The sequence below is a fragment of the Apteryx mantelli genome, chromosome 5 (assembly GCF_036417845.1).
Source record: "Apteryx mantelli isolate bAptMan1 chromosome 5, bAptMan1.hap1, whole genome shotgun sequence".
NCBI lineage: Eukaryota > Metazoa > Chordata > Aves > Apterygiformes > Apterygidae > Apteryx > Apteryx mantelli.
Genome location: NC_089982.1, coordinates 9139059 through 9159331, shown reverse-complemented (window position 1 = coordinate 9159331; position 20273 = coordinate 9139059). Strand labels below are relative to the sequence as shown.

At 42.6% G+C, this 20273-nt stretch overlaps 1 protein-coding gene across 1 annotated transcript in view; it reads left to right on the top strand.

The window, feature by feature from the left end:
- The window catches only part of CFAP299 (cilia and flagella associated protein 299), a gene marked incomplete at its 5' end in the record, with an annotated part of 241716 nt that overhangs the window by 131455 nt on the left and 89988 nt on the right, over positions 1-20273 (top strand). The gene's annotated exons all lie outside the window — the stretch shown is intronic.

The following is a 20273-nucleotide window of genomic DNA, read 5'->3' as shown; positions in this document are numbered from 1 at the left end:
ATAACCAGCGTGTCCTTTGGAAACCACTGGTCCTTCAGGTATTTTTCTTTTTACAAAACCCTGGGGCAAGGATGTTATTCAATGTGTGGATGAGGTTAAAATAACTTAGTAACACTGTAAATGGCGGTTATTTGGTCATGTCAAGAGCAGGAATGACTGACTCCATAGCATTAGTGTCAGCTGTGTATATGTAGTGAAGCCTCCATGCACTGAGCTGATGTTTTGAATTCTTCAATGTTGGGGATCATTGATGCTGAGGTGTCTGCATCGATTTCTGTTATTCATGAGGAACTATGTAGTTCCTTAAATTACTGGAATTCCTACTCCCACATGAACTTGTGGTGCTTTGTTTTGAGCTTAAATTCTCTGATTTTTAATTAATAATTAATTACACAAGTTACAGTCACTGACTGTGCTTGGATTTACACAGTTCCCTATACTCTCATTGTACAACCAGCTCATGAAGACAAAAAAAAATACACATAAATTGCCTTTTATTACCAGTTTGTACCATTTATTTTCACATGAAAAGGCTAGGACAGCTGAAATAAGTACCTGGGGGAGAAAAGCCTATCTCCATTAGGTCCCTGTGTTATTCCCTACATCCCAATTATGTTCTGCAGCACTATAAAACTTTTCCATTTTTAAGAGCTGCTCCAGTTCTACACTCAGCGGCCCCAAACGACAATAATTTTGCTTCTGGCTGTCACTTGATATTGCAAATATAGTGTGCTTACAGTGGAGCTCTGGAAGTCGCACATGGAGTGCATTCTTTGGAATCTTCTTTGTTTTATCATTGCAGAACAACCCACAAAGATTTGTGTTCTTGCACCTGAATAAATAGTGCTCTGCGCTTCACTCATTGAGGTCAGTGCATATGGCTTGCAAGGGGGGCATTCTTCGGCTCTTTCCCTACTGCTCCTGCTGAATAACAAGAGTCTCGGCACCCGTGCCATCTGAGCAAATGTCAAAAAGTGCATGTTTTTGATACTTATCTTGAAAGGCCAGCTGCTGGCCACCGGTATTTTTTTATGCAGCAATATTTTTCTAGCAAGCAGGAACAGCATTCATCTACGCAGTTCACAGTTACAACTACCAGCATAGTTTTAGCAGAGTAGACTTGCCAAATTCTCTAAATATTTTAATTTCATTGTAATGCATAATAACAGGTGTACAGTGTAGCTGCCAGTTTCTGCTTGCTGGCTGGGAGATTAAATTATTCTTTGCAAAATGAGAATGGTATTTAATTGATATCTTAAGATGTAAATTGCCAATAGCAAAGGCACAAGCTTTAGCTCCGAACAGTGGTAGTTTGGCTGGTAGTCATATGGAAATGACAGTAGATGTAAGAAAGTACCTTCCTTGGAAGTTATTCTTAACTGCCCAAAATGATGAGAAATGTGCAATTTCAGAAATATGTTTTCCATATCATTCTTAATATCTTGCCTACAGGTGTGTCTGTCTCTCTTTCTCTCTTAAAAAAAAAAAAAAAAATTTTTTTATTTTCTCCTCTTGAGGAACTGTTGTTATTTGGGTGAAAAACCCTCCTTGTGCAGATCCACCATGGTTGCTCTGCAAATACATTCTTTTATTTAGAAGTCTGAGCAGACACAAAAGCCAGATTTTCATGGTCTTGGCTGCGGAGCCTTTTGGGGCTTACAGGATTTGACTACTGCTGAGCTGAAGTCTGATTTAGGAGCCAAACTTTTTTTTTTCCCTACATTGTTTTCATGGAAACCAGACAATTGTACTAGTCGGGATATATTGCCAAAATCCAAACATGGAACTGCACCTCTTGCACACCCATATTGTGGAAGACGTCTCAAAACTACTGCTGTCAAACTGATCAAATGCATGTACATGGCTAGGTAAGAGGTTATGGTAAACGTGTTCTCAAATCCAAAGATTTCTGCAGCGAATCTACCAGGAAAGGATTTATCAGCTACAAGGAGAAGGAGAGGAATCATCCCTCATCTCAGGTCTGTCTCTGACACAAACTAATTTTGTTCAGTGTCTCTGTGGGATAAAACGTCCTCAGTAACGTTCCTTGAAAGAAACAAAATGGGTTTCCTCGGTCTCCTGCTGCAGACTGGCCGGAACTGAAGATGATCTCCTGCACATTAACAAGCCTGTAGCTGAGGGCAATATCGGGGAGATATATATATATATATATATATATATATATATATATATATATATATATATATTTTGAATGACTGCACAAAGTCCAGCCCTGGAGGACATAAACTCAAACTCTGACCACTTCTTGCAGGGTGATCACAAAAGTTATATATTAGTGTTATTCCTTACTGCCTGCACCTCTTCTTGTTTTTTTCCCCTCATTTTTTGTGATGGTAGCTGTCAGCTTTTTTTATTTGTATTTTTTTAAAGTCTTGCTGAATATCACAAGTTTAGTGGGCCTAAGAGAGGTCCCAGAGGATTTCATGGCCACCAAGTAAAGAGCAGAGAGCTCATTAACATGGAGAAATCTGTTCAGCAGAGCCTGGAATCCTGGTGAATGGATGGCTGCAGCCCTGGAGGAGGAGGATTTATCTTGCTGCGTTGAGTTGCAATGGCGAGCCTTGTTTCGAGCATTCCCATTCTGTTTGGTGGTGATCTCGCTGATGTGGAACCTCATAAGGAAAGCAGTATACTTTCAAAATCTGGACTAGCCATCATGGCTAGCGATACACAGTGAAGACCTTAGGAAGTAACAGATGAAGTTGTTATACTGCAAAGTACAGCAGACGGTTTCCATGCTGTGAGGCGAAATCAGAATTCCTGAAGACAGGCCGAAGTCTCGTGGAAGTCGCTGCAACTTTTGCTAGAGTAAAGTATTCAGTTCTGTCCTGTGTTATTTTCTTCCTGAAATTATCTTTGAATCCCATTTCTTTCTGAAATGCATTAGGTCCTCTCCTTTTGCTACGCACCAGCAATAGAATTATCTTCAAGATCAGCAAAGTTTTCCCAATCAGTTTTAATTACCTGCTCTAATAAGTTGCTCTGTAGTCTGCATGAAGGTTGTGTATTACCTGAGTATTAGCAAGGGTTGAAAGTGTCAACACGAGGGAGCTGCCCATCCAATTTCTGCATTTGCTGTTTGTGATGTCTGTGCCCATTCGGGAGCGCTGCTCTCCAGTTGAATGTGTTACTGATGCCTTGTAAGACCAATTTCCAGGCAGGTTAACTGCCTGCACGGTTTCAGAGTTGAGTTTGCGCACACATTTTTCTCAGCCACAGTTAAGGAAATTTGGGTTAAAACCTGCAGATGTGTTTAAAAACCCCAGACTGTGGCCCAGAAGCTCTGCTGATTTATTTCAACTGAGGGTGTGGTCTTCCTTATCCTGTTGTCTGCCAAGATTTGCATTTTAGATTCCATTTTTTTCCCTGAAGACATTGCTGTCTTAGACTTTGGATTAGTATGAGTGCAAGTGTTTCCCTGATCTAAAATGTGGTTTATACGGTCTTCAGCAATTCTTTATCCAAAGGCATAGTCTGGGATTTTGTTCAGCCTTACATGCTCTGCAGTATTTGCGTTTGGGGAAGGATTTGGAGTCTTTATGGCCAGTTTCTTAGGGGTCTTTCAGGTTTCCTGAGCAATCCATTTTATATGCAACATTCAGAATGACTGGCCTGGGAGCTGGACTGGGAACTGGAACTGGGGTTTGCTTCTAAATGACCTTAAAAAGATGCTTGTAAAATTGATGGGGTCAGCATTATTGTCTCCAGAAGGCAGGTAACATTGAGAGAAGTGGTACAAGTTTGCTAAGGCCAAAGGGTGGTTTATTATCCTGGCTTCTAACCTGCGTGTGTCTCCTAGAGCTTAACCCCTGCAGATAAGAATGGACTATTAGTATTACCAGAAGATCTGAAGAAATGCTTGCAGGAAAAGTGGCTGGTCCACCTTGGAGGTCAGGGAAGTCGAACAAAGGGGTTAATCATTCGGAATATCCTGCAAGTGTACCTAGGGACTTTGCACTTGGCTTTGGTATTTCTTTAACAAAACAAGGGGCTTTACCTTTAATAGTTAAGTATAATCCTTTTGTTTACATAGTGTAGTATTTCATCAAATGCTCACTTCTTTAAAACAGAAAAGTAAAAAATAGAGATGTAAAAGTTGCTTATGCTGGAATTCCTAGCTGGGGGGGGGGGGGGGTCAGAAATGAGATGAATTTCCAGCAAGATGGCTGCCATCAGCTGTAAATTTAGAAGGGTTTGGACGGTACGGTCTCGGCCAACACAGAGGAAGCCGGAGAGGCAGGGAAATCTCTGAAAGCTCACCGAACTATGTCCGAGAGTCTGAGATGTTCTCCCTTTGCAGGGAAGGGCTGGTTTGCAGCCCCCATTGAAGGAACCCTGTACCCTGAACTATGCCAAGTCCCACACTTCACAGTCAAATCCGTATCCCTCTGGGTTAGCCCTTGGGATTTCTCCTCCCGCAAGTCATCTCTTTATTTCATGTCTGGTGTCAGGGAAAAGGAAAAAAGGAACTAGCAACACTAGCACTAGCAACAGACTTTCCACTGGAGCCGGAAAGGAACCTGTAATCCCCTTGGACCACGAACTAGACTCGGGTAGCTTCAAGTGTGCCCCTCTGAATATGCAGTGCACGTGCTTCTGCTGGCTGCGGGCTTCGAAGCTTTATTGAGTTTTGGGAGGTTTAAGTGGGGGGCTTCGAAAGTGCAGATGGAAGCTTGTAGTTTACCTTAAATTACTGAAAAATTTCCTGTTGAAGTTCTTTCTCTCAAAGAAGTACATAAACTCTGTTGCTGAGAGAAACAGGTGCCATCAGATTTAACGATGTTTACTGTTGGAAAGATACAATTTACGCAATCTTTAAGGAACTTGCCAGCAAGCTCTAGCCTCTGTTTACACGCCATGCATAGGGAACTCGTTTAAAAAGAAGGGGGGAGGGCAGAATAAATTAAAATACCCAGAGTGTGTTCCAATGCAGATTCTCAAATCAAATGAAACTTGGTTCTGTCATCGAGCATTCATCCCTAGTGAGTTTGCAGCAGTGAAGTCTGCTGTGGTTTGAACATCTGGCTGCTCTGCAGGTTTCAGGGCGACAGTAAGAACGACAAAGTTAGCAAACTGGGCAAAGTACGATGGGGAAGGCAAAGGAAGGGGAGAATGGGTGTATCAGTGAGACAGAAGCCTGAGACATAAAAGACCAGTTTGTTTTTCCCACACTGCCACATGTATCATTTGTTATCTTGAAGGAATCAGTTAAAGATATTAATAATCTTTAAAACTGGATTACAAATCAACCCATCTTCCAAGCTTAGTAAATTCCCCTTCCAGGTTTCCCCTAGATGTTGAGGAGCGCCCAGAGTGGGGCTGCTCTGCAAGGAGGGCAGCCGGGGGAGCCAGCAAGGCGGGCAGGGCAGGGACCTGCCTGGCCCGGCACGCTCCCACACCGCCCAACCAAAGCGAGCAGAGTGGGGCTGCTGACGGTAACCAGGGTCAGCCACCAGCCCGTGGTCGCCAGAGCAGTCGGCAGGTATGAGGCGGGTCTGAGGCCAAGGCAGGCAGGTCCGCGGGGTACAAGGCCAAGCACCACACAAGTGTGCTGTAGCCCGAGCGAGGGCATGGCCTGAGCTCCCGGGCCAGCGGGCAGAGGCCCCAGTCTCTCTCAGCAGATGAGCAAATTGAGCGGAATGAATGAACTAATAAGGAAAAAATAATTTCCTGTTGGTGGGGCTCCTGAAAGAGGGGGTGCGAAGGACAGGGTGAGCACACGCTTCCGAGGAGCAGGCTGCTAGACCTGCCCAGGCAGAAGGGAGACAGCCATGGCTGAGGTGGGCAACTGATACCTGCCAAACATGTCAAGTTACTTGTCTGCTTAATTCCATAATGCTGCAGTGTGAATTAGCAATCTTCCCTCAGTACTGAGGAAGATGATTTTTGTGGGAATAACGAGTAATTCACCTCTTTGCAATGAAGGAGGAAGACCCCAGGTTCTGCATGCCAGTTTGTGTTGGTAATACGTATTGTTGAACTGGGAAGTTGCACTGGAGTTGGGTGTAAAGCCAATGCCAACTCTGTTCCAGGGCCTGGGTTAAGTACTCCTGATTCCCAAGAGCTACAGCAAATCAATGGACAACTGACCAATTGTTTAGGTGGCTTCACTCAATGACGTGTCTATAGTAGTTATTGTACCTGTGTCCTTGAGAGAATGCCAATATTAAGAACTGTTCGTAGGTGTTTGATTTATTACCTATTCCTGTATGTGGATCTCTCTCTGTCCTGCACTTGAAAATCCCCCAAAGTTTTCCTGGGTGACCTTTTCTTTCCCAGTGTTTCCCATGGCAGCACACCTATACAGTGGGATGTACACATAAGCGGCCTGGGCTTTGTCTTGGACCTTGTTCTCAGGACTTTGCACTCAGTGTATTCTGCAGGTTCTTTTTGGTTAGCATCTTGGAGCTGTGGCCTTGCCTAGACAGTCAAGCAATTAAAAATCTCATCCATACTCATGCATCGTGTCTCAGTCAGCCCCACATCCTTTTCCCTGATTTTGGTGAATGCACTTCTGTTCAGATAATCATATAAATGCCTGTCATTTTACTGTCATTTTACATTTTGCCTTTATGTCCCCCCTTCTTTGATGGCTAATACCAGTGAGACTTATTTTAATGTTCAGGATCATCACGCCTAAAATAATTTCTAATCAGCTAGAGCTTTGTCAGCTTTCTGACAGGTGCTGCCTTTCTGATCTCCATTTGCTCCAATGACTTCTATTGATCCAGGCCTCTCCTAAGGCACTATCGTAATACAAAGACATAATTGGAGGCGCTTTTTTATGCCTTTTTCTTTTCCTGGTGTATTTGATTTAACAGACACATACAAACTTACTGTCTTGGCTCTGAAGGAGAGTCAAATATACGCAAACATGCTGTGGTGCCATCTGCATGTTGCCTGTACTCATGCAGGACTAGTATAGATGTCTTTGACCAACCTTCAGTGCTTTCTGTACCAGCTTAGATGTTCAGCTTAACTGTGTGTTTGTAGGCTTTAGGATTGGCTCTTGGTTCCTACTATGTCTGAAGATCTAGGACAGCAGGAAATTTTTCACTTTAGCCAGGAGTAATGCTCAGTCTCTGACTAAAGCAAACAAATATCGTAGCCTGCAGAGTGCATGGTTTTCAGTACACAGGCACTTTTCAAAGGAGCTGTGTCTCTCAGCTTCCTCCTGCCTTTCCCCAAAAGCCTCTCTTTGATGCACCAGGCCACGTTGGACTCCCCCTGGAGATGTTCTCCGAGTACGTCTGTCACTGCCCTTCCCAACCGACAGCTGTGTGAGCCTCTGTTTTGCATCTTCATTAATCTAAAATCACTTACAGCAAAAGGCAATAATGTTAATTGACTTACTGCTGAGAAGCTTCCCTGGCTCAGCAGATACCCTTTTCTCTTCCTGAAATACCTTATTTTCATTTGAATTGGTAAGAAAACATTCAATACCATTAAACCATCTTCAGCAAGGATATACTTTGATTTTGAGAGATTTGGTGTAGCTGTATTTTATACCTCTGAGCTGCCAGGGGACAAAAAGCAGCAAAATGCTGGCCTTTGAGATTTCCTGGGCCAAGGCAGGACAGCGTGGGAATGTGAGGCCAGCTCTGACAACCAATGGCAAGGTGTTTGCTGCGAATTAGTTCGTAGCATCACAGCTGAGTGAAGGGAGTATCCTGTACAAATCTACTATTTGAGGGATGTTTTCTTCAGCTTTGTTAACAGGTTTTGTCTGAGACATCTGCCAGTATCGATTTAAATGCAAGCCTAGGGAAAACTTGCCAGAAAATCTGCACGTTCCAAAGGCAGCAAGCGCAGTAAAACAGAAAACAGGGACAGCTGTGTCAGGTAATCATGTTTTGAACAAAGACCAAGAGGAAAAAGTGACCAGTATCACTGAAATCAGATGTGTATGAAAAACAATAGTTTTTTCAGACTGAAAGCACACCAGATCAACATTTCTAGACCTTCAGCTTGAAGAAGTGATTTGGCTTGAAAATTGCCACACTTAAAGCAAATTATGCATCTTTAAATGCTAATGTTATTTTAGAGTTACAGAGTGTTAAAAATAATCACTCAGCTTTCAGATGTTGGCTTTCATCTAATGCTGCTTTGTCTCCCTTTATCTGAAGAAAAGGGCTTGTTGTTCTCAATTTGTATCCATAAAAGCTTGTAAATCTACTGTATATTTTAAGAAGAACACACTGTAATTGATGTGAGTTGCTAATTTGTGTGTTATGTGTATGTGGGCTGCAGCTCTCCTGTCAGTGATTGCAAGATGTCAGGGATCCATCTTGATTCTATTAATGTCAGTTGGAGATTGCATTTCCATGTTGATCTTTTCTTTTTTAACCAGAAATAGGGCAAGGAAATTTTTGAAAATTGCTTTTAATTGGCTGGATGCGCTTTGGAAAGAATGTAGCCACATTTCTGAAAACTAGAGTTTTCTCTTTAGCCCCAGTCATTAAAGACCCGCGTGATTGGGGCTGAGAGATTTCAGTGCTGGTCTCCTGTGTATAAATATGCAGTGTAATACGGTTGTGGCTTCTTGTTGATGAGTGCCTTCTGTAGAGGAAATGTTACCTGGTCTCTACAAGTCTCCGTGCAGCCAGCACATGCTCTGAAAACCCTGGAAATACCCTTGGTAACCCTTGCTCTCCTTGGGTGGTACACTGTGGGTACTTTGAGGCACTGATCTTTTGAATTAGGTGTCTTAAAGCTTGCATCAAAACTGGAAGACCCAGGGTTGCATCTGAAGTCCCAGTCTAGGTCAGTTCCCAGGTATGTGTAGCCTCCACCTCAGGGTGCGACCACAGCACTCCCCAGCCTATCCGCACCCTGTGGTATGGGAGAACAGCCCTGGTGCATGCGTTGGAGAGCAGCCACACCAATCTCAGACCTGGTCTGTAAGCTGCAGTGTGTGGGAGCAGAGCCTTAAGACTCCCTGTGTCACTGCCTTTATCTCCATCAGTCAGTTTGGACATGGCCAGAGCTTGTGAGAAGCTGTGGAAGTGTGTGTGTGGGCAGGGAGGAAGAACGTATTTCCCAGTGAATCCTTTAACGCGTACTGCAGGCATTGCCAGCCTTCCTGGGGTCTGTGAGGTACAGAACAAGTTCTTCACGGAGCCTGGAGCCACCAAACTCACACTTGGGAGAGCTGGTGGAGGGAGGGGCTGTGAAATGGTTTCGCTGGTGGGACACGACTCCATGTGGTGAAGGCTGTCAGGGAGCTGGATCTCTGGGCAGCCTGGTAAAGTCAGGGTCAGCAGCTCTTACTGGCTTAATCCCAATCACAGTTGGAGGCTGATACTTCCCCGCAGAAGCCAAGAGTTTTCCTGGGCAGGCGGCTGTCCTAGCCTCAGCAAGACAGCTGCAGTGGAAATACTCTTGAACTGCATAGGATTCAGGCACAGGTTGGCCTGTTCTACCACCACGTGTGTGTCTGTGATCACGAGGGGCTGGACCCAGTGACCAAGGTGATTTCTGCAGGTCCTTTTGCTCAGTTACCCTTCTCACGCTCATGAAGACCTTGGCGCCTAAGGATTTCAAAGGACTTGAAAATATCTTTGGATTGACACTCAGGGCACTGCTTAAAATGGACAAGCAAATACTGTTCTGGCTTTATCATCCCTGGGCACACTGATGCCCAGGGAGCGCAATTGATTTCACAGTCTGAAGTTGCTTAAAAAGATGAGAATATAAACAGTCTGTTGCCTGTTAGATAACACTGTAATTTGAAAGGACTACTGTTCAGTGGAAAAGCAGTTCCAAAGAAAGTCCTCTAAAAATGTTACTGTTTTTTAATGTTATATATAAAAATCATACAGCCTGTCAAACCATGTGCACACTTGTAATTGTAAATAAGCCCATTGGTACATGGATGTAAATACTGTTTCCAGACAAGTGGAAGCAATATGGTCTAGCAGATAGGTGGCATGGCTGGGAATCAGGAGACTGAGGTTTTGTTATTGACTTTTCCACTGACCTGCTCTGTGATTTTGGGGAAGTCATTTTACAGGTTTGTGCTTCTGCTTCCCCTCTGCCCTTTGCCTGTCTTATCTACACAGTTAACAAGCTCACTGGAGTAAAGACTGTGTTATCTATATATCCCCCCCCCACAATACGCTGCAAATATAGGTCCTTGGTAATAACAAATAACATTGATGCCACTTGCAATAGCATGTATTTAGAGTGGTTTTTAAAAAGTTGCCCTTGCCAAGAGCTACTGCACAGTGGTTCCCAGGATAGTTCAGATATTCTTGCCTCATAACCATAGTGTCTGCAGAGATTGATAATTTTGAAGTGATCTCTCTTTTTTTAGGCTTTACATATAAAATTTCTGAACCCCCAAGCAGCTTCAGGGGGGCCTGAGGGACTGTAGCTCCTTGTCAGCATCGCTCAGGAGTCATTTACCTGGGAGAACCTGTGCTCAGGAGTGCAGCCCCCTCCTCCTCCCTCTCTCCCCGTTCCCCGCAGCTTCCTGCCGCAGCTGCAGCCAGTCCTGGAGCTGTCGTTTCAGTGTACTCTCTGCCACTGCCCTGAGGGATTTCTCATCCTTTTAGAGAAATACGAAGAAGTGCTCAGCTGCTGAAACTGTGAGCTAACTTTGTCTTCTGTCAGCCTCAGAAGAAGGAGCCATGCTGCTGGTTATAAAATGACAAGTGGGGTATGCTATTACTTGTGAGCCTGCTTAATCGGCACAGAGTTAAGCCAGGAAACGCTGTGAGATTTGCTGATACGGCTGCCTTTTGTCCACAAAAAACAGAATATGGTTAATGGAGTGAATAATTGTTAGCAGAAGCCTCCTATTTGTAGCGGTGTTGGTGGGCTTGAAAGCCTCTAATTCCAATATACGCCTCCTCTCTCCCACCTTCTTCTTGGCTAGGCTGTGTTTTGGTGGGAAGTACACATGAAGTCCTGCTGATTTTCCAATGCACCAAGCCCATGCTGTAGCTTTTCCAAGCCCATGATATATAATGACAATAAACAGTGTGCTCGTCTGTACACTACTGCTTTAATCAGCGGCCTCAAACTGGACTGTCAGTGAAAGGCGCCTGATGCCTATTGCCATGGGGAAGGGAAACTTTTACCTTCTTTGTGGCTCACCAGAATCTGCTCCCCTAAAGACTTACTCTTATGCAGCTGGAACGTGGTCAAACATAGCTCGAATGAGATGTGCTGTGACAAAAGCACGCCTAAGCAAGTGGGAAGAGGGGAGAGACGGACAGAAACAGCAGACTGACTGTGGTGCTTGTCCCTTACCGCACTGACAACAAACAGAGCTTGTGCACAGGAGAAATATCCTGCGTAATTCACAATCTGTTTCTCTGCACTGAGTGAGAGATCACATCTCTCTTGCAATCTCTTTTTCTTAACCTGAGTCTTAGTCTACTCTGCTAGCCCTTTTTTATTTATTTATTTTTATGTTTTTCAATGACCGCTACTCTTCTTACCCTTCTGGGGAGGATTTCTTAATGCAAATCCTTGTCGTCTTCACCAGCATGCTCTGGGTTGCCAGTCAGACCCCTCTGTTCTCGTGAGAGAAAATACTGTTTTGCTGTTGTCTCAAGAGCTGTCAGAATGGGAGTGTGTAACTCAGAAATTACCACCACTATCAGAAATGCGTGTTTTCCGTGTTGCCTGCCTGCCTCTTACTGGCTTCGTATAACCCCTGAAAGCTTTGGCTGAGCTCATTCGGGATTTGGATAGGTTACTGACCACCAGCGGTGATATCTGTGTGAGCTGAGAGCCTGCGGTTGAGAACAGCCTGAGCCCTGTAGTGCAGTATCTGATTTGGAGATGCTTTAGCTGCTTTTCTGGCTTGCGGGGGTTCTTGGCACGTTTATATAGCAAATGTGGAGTGGCGATGTGGTGGCTGAGACTGTCATGTTCCTTCCTTGAAGAGCAGCCACCCGTGGCTCCCTGCCGAGGGTCACTCTGCTATCCAGGCCAATGTGCTGAAGCGCTGGAGAATACAGCTGGCAAGGCTTAGTAAACTGCAGGGAGTTGTTGCTGCCCCGTGCTGTCCATTTTCAGGTGGAGACAAATAAAGGCCCTTTTTATAGTTACTTAGCTATTTTTGATAGTGTTCTGTATGTAAAACAAAAGGTCAGTTATATTTACTCTGCTGCAGTTATAAGTGCTAGTAATGAATCTCTCAGCACTTCCTCTTTCAGCCTCATCTTGAGAAAAATGATAAATAGAAACGTTTAGTCTATTAGAGAAAATGTTCCTCCGAGCTCTCCTTGTTGAGTGCTGAACTTTCCTGAGAACCTGCCCAGGGCTGGGCTGCTGGGAGCTAAGCAGTCGGGGCTCCTTGACAAATCGGGTCCTGGGTGATGTGCCCGACACAGCATGCTTGTCGTGTCACTGCGCGGGGATCCTGCTCCTCTCGGCAAACAGAAATTCGGAAAGCGTTAGATGTTTAGTAATGATGTAAACAAATAGAAATGATCCCAAGCAGAAAACCTCAATAGCCTGCTACATTGTTTTAGAGCCAGATGCAATATTTGATCGCTTCTGCAGAAGTTTTGTATCCTGAGCTTTCCTCAGATTCCAACACTGTGCATACAGGGGAAAAAAAAGGTAATTTGAAATATGATTTATCAAAAATGTAAAACAGTTCAACATCCCCAAGGACTTCATACTTTTTCAAAATTCCATATTTGTAAGTATGGAAAGGGCCTTTCCAGATGTTTTTCTTCCCTTTAAGTTTAATTTATAATTGCAAAAATATTTTCATCTACCACAAATAATTAACATACATAAATTATATGCCTAAAATACTCTGTGTAAGGTCAAGACGTAGTTTATCTCTTTGTGTCCCAGTGTATCACCATATATGTGGCATTGGGTCAGAGCAAAGACAGATTTTCAAAGGAGGGCTCCCCCCTTTTTTAACCCACAGTTGAACTGCAGGTGGGAATTTCAGCAAGCAAACGTCAGTCAAACTATAGGTTTGTATTAGAGAGATGGACAAGTGCTCTGCTTTGCATCTGGAATTCATTTTCTAGATGCAAAATTGCACCTGCAAAAGGGGAATCCAGTTCTCCCCTCTCCCAATATGCTGCTAGCTTCAGGAGTTTAACAAAATGAGTGACAAGTCTTTGAAAAGTTGTTGGGGCCCTATTGGAAATTGCATTCATTCAGAGCTCTTAATTTTTTTCCTTCCCTGTCCGCTGAGAGCTGTTGTGGAATAAGAGTTGTTTTGCACTATGATACATTGGGTTTGGGTGGTTTCTTCTGCCCTCACTATGGCTGCCGACTTAAAATGTCATCTTAGCAGCTAATTTACTTTTAGTATAATTTACGACTGAGGCCATAATATAAATTGTCTGTTTTTTGCTTGCTCTTCCTCCAGTTTCATCCTGATCATTTGATGACTTAAATGACTAAAACTCTCAGATTTTCTTTGCCCCCTCACTCCCCAACCTCCAAGTACTGAAAAGCCTGTCAATCACTGTGTCCACTTAGAGAAGTGAAATGCTCAAATATTTTTTCACTTAATATTTTAATGCAGGCTTGAAGAACTTGGAAACATTTGCTTTGAAAATGTATCCTGAAATGCACGTTTGCTTGCCTGCTGTTCCTTTCAGAAATGCTTCCTTGGCTCAGGAGCTGACAGTGATTCTTGCTCTTCAATGATAGTTAGGCCAGGCCAGGCCTCCAGTGGAGGAAGGCAGAAAAATCCAAAAGGAATAGGACTTCCAAAGCTATCTGAGGGACAGGGAATCATCTCAAAAGGGTGACGTGTGCCTTGCATGTACTTGCCTCACTGACTCCTTACCTGATGCATTTCCAGATTTTTGACTGTTGCAGAATTTTTGGCTCCTATTTGAATAAGATAACAATAATCTCTCCCTCCCTCATGTTTTATCATAGCAACAAATTCTGGATTTGTATCGCCTTGGAGAGCTGCTTAGACCCGTATTTTCTGCAGTGCCAGCTTTTTAGGGATGCCCTGTTTAGAGGTGACCACTTTAGAGCTTGCTCTTCAGAAGTGCCTGTCCCCCGCTGCTCACCGTGCCTCTGAGCAGCAGCGTGTGTTCTTGGCACTTGGGTACCACGTAGGCAGCACTTCTGAAAGGATATTCTTTCAGCTTGTTTCTTCATAAAATGGGTTACAGTTTTATTCCAGAAGAACATTATGAGATGAATATATTAACGTTTGCGAAAGGATTTTAAAACTTGACAAGGAAAGCATGATTTGGGGACAGGCTCTGTATATCTCTCCCATTCTGTCTGTAACTTCTCATTTACTTGTAACTGTTTATTTCTAAAGAGTTGTGTCTGTATGTGATGGTATTCATGACTGACAGAGCCACTAATGAGCAGAGTTATATAACGCAGCATTATGGTTGGCTCAAGATCAAGCATTCCTGAAATTGTGAAAGCAGCATGCCTCTTCCCAAGCCTCTAATTATCAGGAAAAGTAATTGTCGGTTACCAAAACATTCTAGTGGATCGCTAACTCATGATATTTTATGCAGTATTTTCCAAAGGCACTGAACCTTGTTGGAGGCCTTCATTGATCTTTAGCTAATGCTGTTATTACGATGTTAGCTTACATGTGTTTATTGTCACATACCCATAGAAATTGGGGTTGACGATCTTCTCTTCAGAATAGTTGTTCTGTACCAACCCATAGTGGTAGCTACTTGCAAGCAGTAAACGTCAGACTTCTATATAATTACAAATTACTGTTTTCTGATTGTTAGAGTTCAGAGACTTAGAACATAAAAGTCTTAGAAATTCCTAGTTGGCTTTATGAACAATCTGAGTAGAACAGACTTCCTCTTTTCATATAGCTCACATATGATAAAATAAGGGTTTTTTTCTGAACTGCGATCTCTTCTTATTGCAGTAAGTCTCTAAGGATGGAGATCCCACACCCTCCCTGGGCCCCTGTTTCAGTGTCTGACTACCTTCATGGTGAACAATGTTTTCCTAATATGTAGTTGGAATTTCCCATGCCCCAGCTTGTTCCCATTGCCTTTCATCCTTCCATGGGACATCTCCTAGAACAGTCTGGCTGCATCTTCTCTTCACCCTCCTGTTACATAGTGGAGGATAGCGGTAAGATCCCCCTCCATAGCCTTCGGCTCTTACAAACCAAATTGCCTCAGCCCCTGCTCTTGTGTCAGGTGCTTCAGCCCCTAATCATCTTGGTAGCCTCTGCTGGACTCACTCCAGCCTGTCAGTGTCTTTCTTGTACTGGAGAGCCCAAAACTGGATGCAGGACTTGGGGTGCAGTCTTGCAAGTGCCAGACGGAGGGCAGTAATCACTTCCCTTGACCTGCTGGCTCCCATACAAGCAGTAAGCTCTGAGGTGCAGCTATTATGTGCTTCTACCATTTCTTTTCCCCAAATGCCATAGTTGGAGACTCCTTCTGCTGACTGGAAACTAAGCGATACCCCTTTGCAAGGAAAAGGTATTGAGCAGTTCCATGAGAAATGGAAAAGCAAAAGACAAAATCTTAAAGTCTGACTTCCAGAGACTGGATGGTCAATTACATGGACTGTTGAAATATTTATAAATACTTCTGATCGATTTTGACCTATTCAGTAATAAAATATAATCAGTTAGCAAACAGATAACTAGATGGTTCTGTTGGTTAAAATAATTTTACCTCTACGTTGTGAAGATTTCCAGCATGCCTAAATTAATACCTACAAATATTCCACCAAAATGAGGAAAATTGCTACATTTAGTGCATCAAGTTAAGCACAAGTATGACTCGTTGCACAATGAGTACCTAATGCTGCGATTATATAGCAACACCCACTGGGAAATGCGGTGACCTCCAGATAATACCCCTGTAATTTATATCAACCTAAGGAGCATATTTTGCTGCCTGCACTGTTAAGTGTGAAGGTTTATGGTGTGCTACATAAAGAGACTGAAATAGATAGAAGTGTTAGTAAAGTTTAGTAAAAACAGATGAGCTTAAAAACGTGATCATCTCCCTCACTGAAAACTCAGGATAGTTTCCCCAGGGATTTTGACAGTCATAGTTTTAGGCTGGAAAAAGTAGATAGGTACTGATAGTTGTTAAGCCTTCTTACAGAAACCAAGTACTTCTCACCCACAACCACTTACAGATGGGAAAGGTGGCTCATTTAAGTTTGTAGAATGAAAGACCTCAAAAATTAGGCTTGATGTAGGAACTAAGGGGCAGTGCTAAAGTACTGCCAGGCAAAGTAACATGTGTGAGGAGCCTAATTGAATCCAGAGATCAAGTCAAATATCAGGTTTGAGTTCCTGAAACACTCTTACAAAGAGCAAAAAATCTTTTTATAGTTCAGAAGAAGGGACTCAGCATTCCATCTGTTTCATGTCATGACTAAAGCAACTTTTAAATAGTATTTATTTGTAATCCTCCAAAGACATTCTGTGAGAAAATGATTTGGAAAATATTTCATATCTTGCATGTCCAGCTGAATTTTGAACTAAACTGCATTTGGAAGACCAAATTCTACTCTTAATCCCAAGCATTCTTTGGAAAAAATGGAAATTGCACAGAGCGAAGTTTGGCTTCTTTCTTTTTTTTTTTTCTGGTGATCAATAAAGAAGGGTCAGTTTGATTTTCAGATCCCGCCAGACATATGCAGGGTTGGTGATCAGGAAACGTTTGTTTTACACGTACCCAATAAGAAATGGAAATCATGGCCCGTGAGAGCAGGAATTCACCTCAAAAGTGCAAAATCCATCACTGCCTGAAGGAATATTTGCTTTTCCTCTGAAATTTTTTCCTTACTTAACTAAATTATTAGCAGAAAGGGATTTAGCAGAACACCAATCCAGCCCTTTCTGCAATATTCTTAGGAACAGATAGATATTTGAAAGATTACATGCCTCATGTGTTTTTTAATATGTAAAGAATAGAATTATCTAGGAGAGATTATCCTCCTTAAACTCGAGTTATTTTTTGTGCTTAGAATTCACTCAAGTGTTTCTTTTTATGGTGGAGGAAAAGCAAAAAGACAATTCACCAATAATCACATTAAGACTTCAGTCATCAAATAACTGTGATTACGAAAACCAGTTTCCAAACAAATAATCACAAGTATATTTGAAAATGACTCTTAAATGCTTCTCTGCATGTTACATATATGCTCTCTGTCCCTGGCTTCTAGTATCGTACTTGTTTGGCAAGTCAAAGTAAGATATACCAACTATCTTCTGTGCCTTGATAACCTTGTGGCTGTATCACCTTTCTCCTTTAAAACTGGAAATCAAGGTAAGGGGAAATTATGGAAAAATTGGAATTCCATTTGGGTGCCGGGCGCAGGACTCTGAGCACCGGAACCCACAAACAGGTGTAGCTCTGCTCACCCTAACACAACCTCCTTGCACACCCTGCTTCAACCCTAAGTAGATATGTTGCCTCCGGAGATGGACGGGGCCATCAGACTTGCTGTATACTGCACAGTATGTTTATTGCAAGGCCCCTGGGTTCAGCGGGGGAGATGTTCTTTCCCCCCTGCTCCAGTCAGAAAGGCTGTGCATGGGAGCGCATTCCGCCGCACAGTACATTTTTGAGCGAGTATGTAGCAGGCTGAGCACGTGCTCCCAGTCACCAGATGTGGAGTTCAAGTACCTACTGTGCTTCAACAGCCAATTACTCAACCCCTAATATTTTTGCTTCTGAAATTAACCACTTTATGAATTATGCAAAAGGAAATGATCAGTGTTGACAGCTGATTCTTTTAAATGGAGTGTAATCAAAAACATCATTAAAAATATGCCTGGAGTTTGCCATTCCACAGTGCTGACTCTCATCAAGTTTTGAAATGCTATTAGCAATAGCATATCTTTCCTAAGATTCATAATTTTCAAGGTATTGCCCTGTCTTACTCAATAAATCTCAATTTCTCCTCCTCAAAAATAATTATGATTCCTGGGCACTGCACCAAAATTTGCAGATGTTTTGAAGATGTCCCGATCAGCCAAGATTAGGACATGAGTGTTTTAAACTTTATTTTATAGATATGGCATCCTTGAAACTTGACTGTATTAACTGGTTAGACAGGTCAGTACAAGGAAGCACAAAATACTGCCTGTTAATGAACAACTTTGTTTCAACCCTGACTACTTAAAAAAAAAAAAAAAAAAAAAAAAAGTCTTCTATCTTGATCTCTTGGGAGAAATCTGTTTATTGCTGCTAGTAACTGAACACAATAGAGGTATTGTTTTCCTCTATTTTTAGTGATTTCTGATTTTAGCTTTATGGTGATGGAAATTTCTTCCTTGCAGATGTGAAAAGAACTTCTAAAAAGTGTCACCCTTCTGTAAGGGTGACACAAACACTAGCTCCCTTCAATAATATGTTTTCTCTTTCTGCATTTTCTTGCTATTTGAGAATTCTGCAGGAGCATATCCAATATGCATACTTTGGAGAAGACTATTCAATCAGGCCCAAGCCACACTCTCCACCTGTAGAAATGTACTGTACTCGCTACCCCTTTCTGTGATTTTTTTTTTTTCAGTGCTTTCCTCATGAGTTCGTTTTCCTTCAACGTATGTCTTTTCCCCCTTGAAGTAACAGTATTGTCATCATTTTGAGGGGTCTCAGGAAATGAATGTTGTTAATGAAATACAGTATGATTTTCTTCAGGGTTGCTTCCCCTCTCTCTGTCTCCTACTGTTTGTTCTCCGCTTTTAAGTCACACTTTACTTAGTTGCCCTCCCATAAAGCCTACTAATGGCAAAGACTGTGTTGTGCTCAGTACAAATACAGAAAAAAATATCTCTGTTGCAAAAAAAAACTTGCAAGCGTAGAAAAGAAATATAGACCACAGATGAAGGCCAACACATGGAGAGTGCCCAGAAACCTGAAGGCATCCCAAGGTAGGAGGTACCCAGCAGTAGTGGCAGGAATCCTCAAAGCAGTTTCCAATTCTTTAAGCATTGCAAAATGTTAAAGAGGAATAAATGTTTTAAAGAGTAATATGAGAATGCAGAATGAGTTCCTGCCAGGTATGCGGAAGAGGTCAGGGGAAACACAACAGAGTTTGAAAATTACCTGTAGATAAAGGAGTCTTGAAACTAGACTGTAAATTCCTCAGTAAAAGATCTTATGATTCATAGATGTCGTCATCTGATGGTTTTCTTCCTTTCCACACTGGGCCTTTTTTCTGTATCTATTTCTTTCCATTGTGGGAAATTAATCCCTCTCAGTTGTTTTCAGGCTGGAGCCCAGCCTTCACAATTGTTCACGTTGCCTAAATGCAAGTTTGTACATTGGTCCAAGCCAGGAGTGAGCAAGTTGACTCCCGGACAGGGAAATAGGCTGAAAGGAGGATTGACTGAGACTTAATTCTGTTCATACAAGCAACATGGATGTAACTGGCTTGACCCCTAGTCTGTCAGAGTTTAAGCATAGATAGCAAGGAAATACGGACAGAATTATGGATGTCCCTGAGACTGTTCACACTTAAAATCTACCATCTGCTTAGTTACCTTGATCAGTTCGGTGGTGTTCGTGGGCTCGGGGATCTCATCCTGGCAAAAAATGGACAAACAAGTGCTAGAGACATAAAAGCTACATTTCACATAGAACCAAGCTACATTCCAGTTATTCAGTTGCATGACTGAATGAATGTTAGAAAAGGACAAAAGATTAATGAATTTGGTGAAAGAAATAACAAAATGTGGTAGTTTGGACTCCATCTTGAAGTCACTTTCTCTGAGTGAAGCAGTTTGCTTGTGGCTTGTACTGCAGATCTGAATGGGTACACATCCCATTTTGTGCTTTTCCATTTTTTCATTAATTAAAGCATTTGTGAGGGTGACTGTGTTTCTTACCACTGATTGGACACTGTGAAAGGAGTAAGCTTTTGCAGTTAAAAGCAGAACTCAGCACTTCAAAGAGAAGTATGGCTGATCAATACCACACAACCCTCCATGCAACTTTGTCCTTGCTTGGGATGAGGTGACCAGTGACACTTCCTTGAAATATAATGGCTGTGGCCATGTTCTGTGGAGTCAAGGGAAATTATCTCTTTTATCTGAGCTTTGGGTCCTGTCCCAAGAGAAGGTAACCTATGCTACTAAAAACCACTCTTTTCTATTGTAATATTGCTAAGTCAGTCTGAAGTACTGAAGTGATTTTTGATGTCACAAGTTTCTTCTTGGTGTCTCCCACTCTCCTCTGCCAGACCCCTATGTGTGAAGAGGTGTATGTGTTCTCTCTAGGGCTTTTCAGGAGGAGACTCTGGATGTAGAGTTACAAAATCACAGAATCACTCAGATTGAA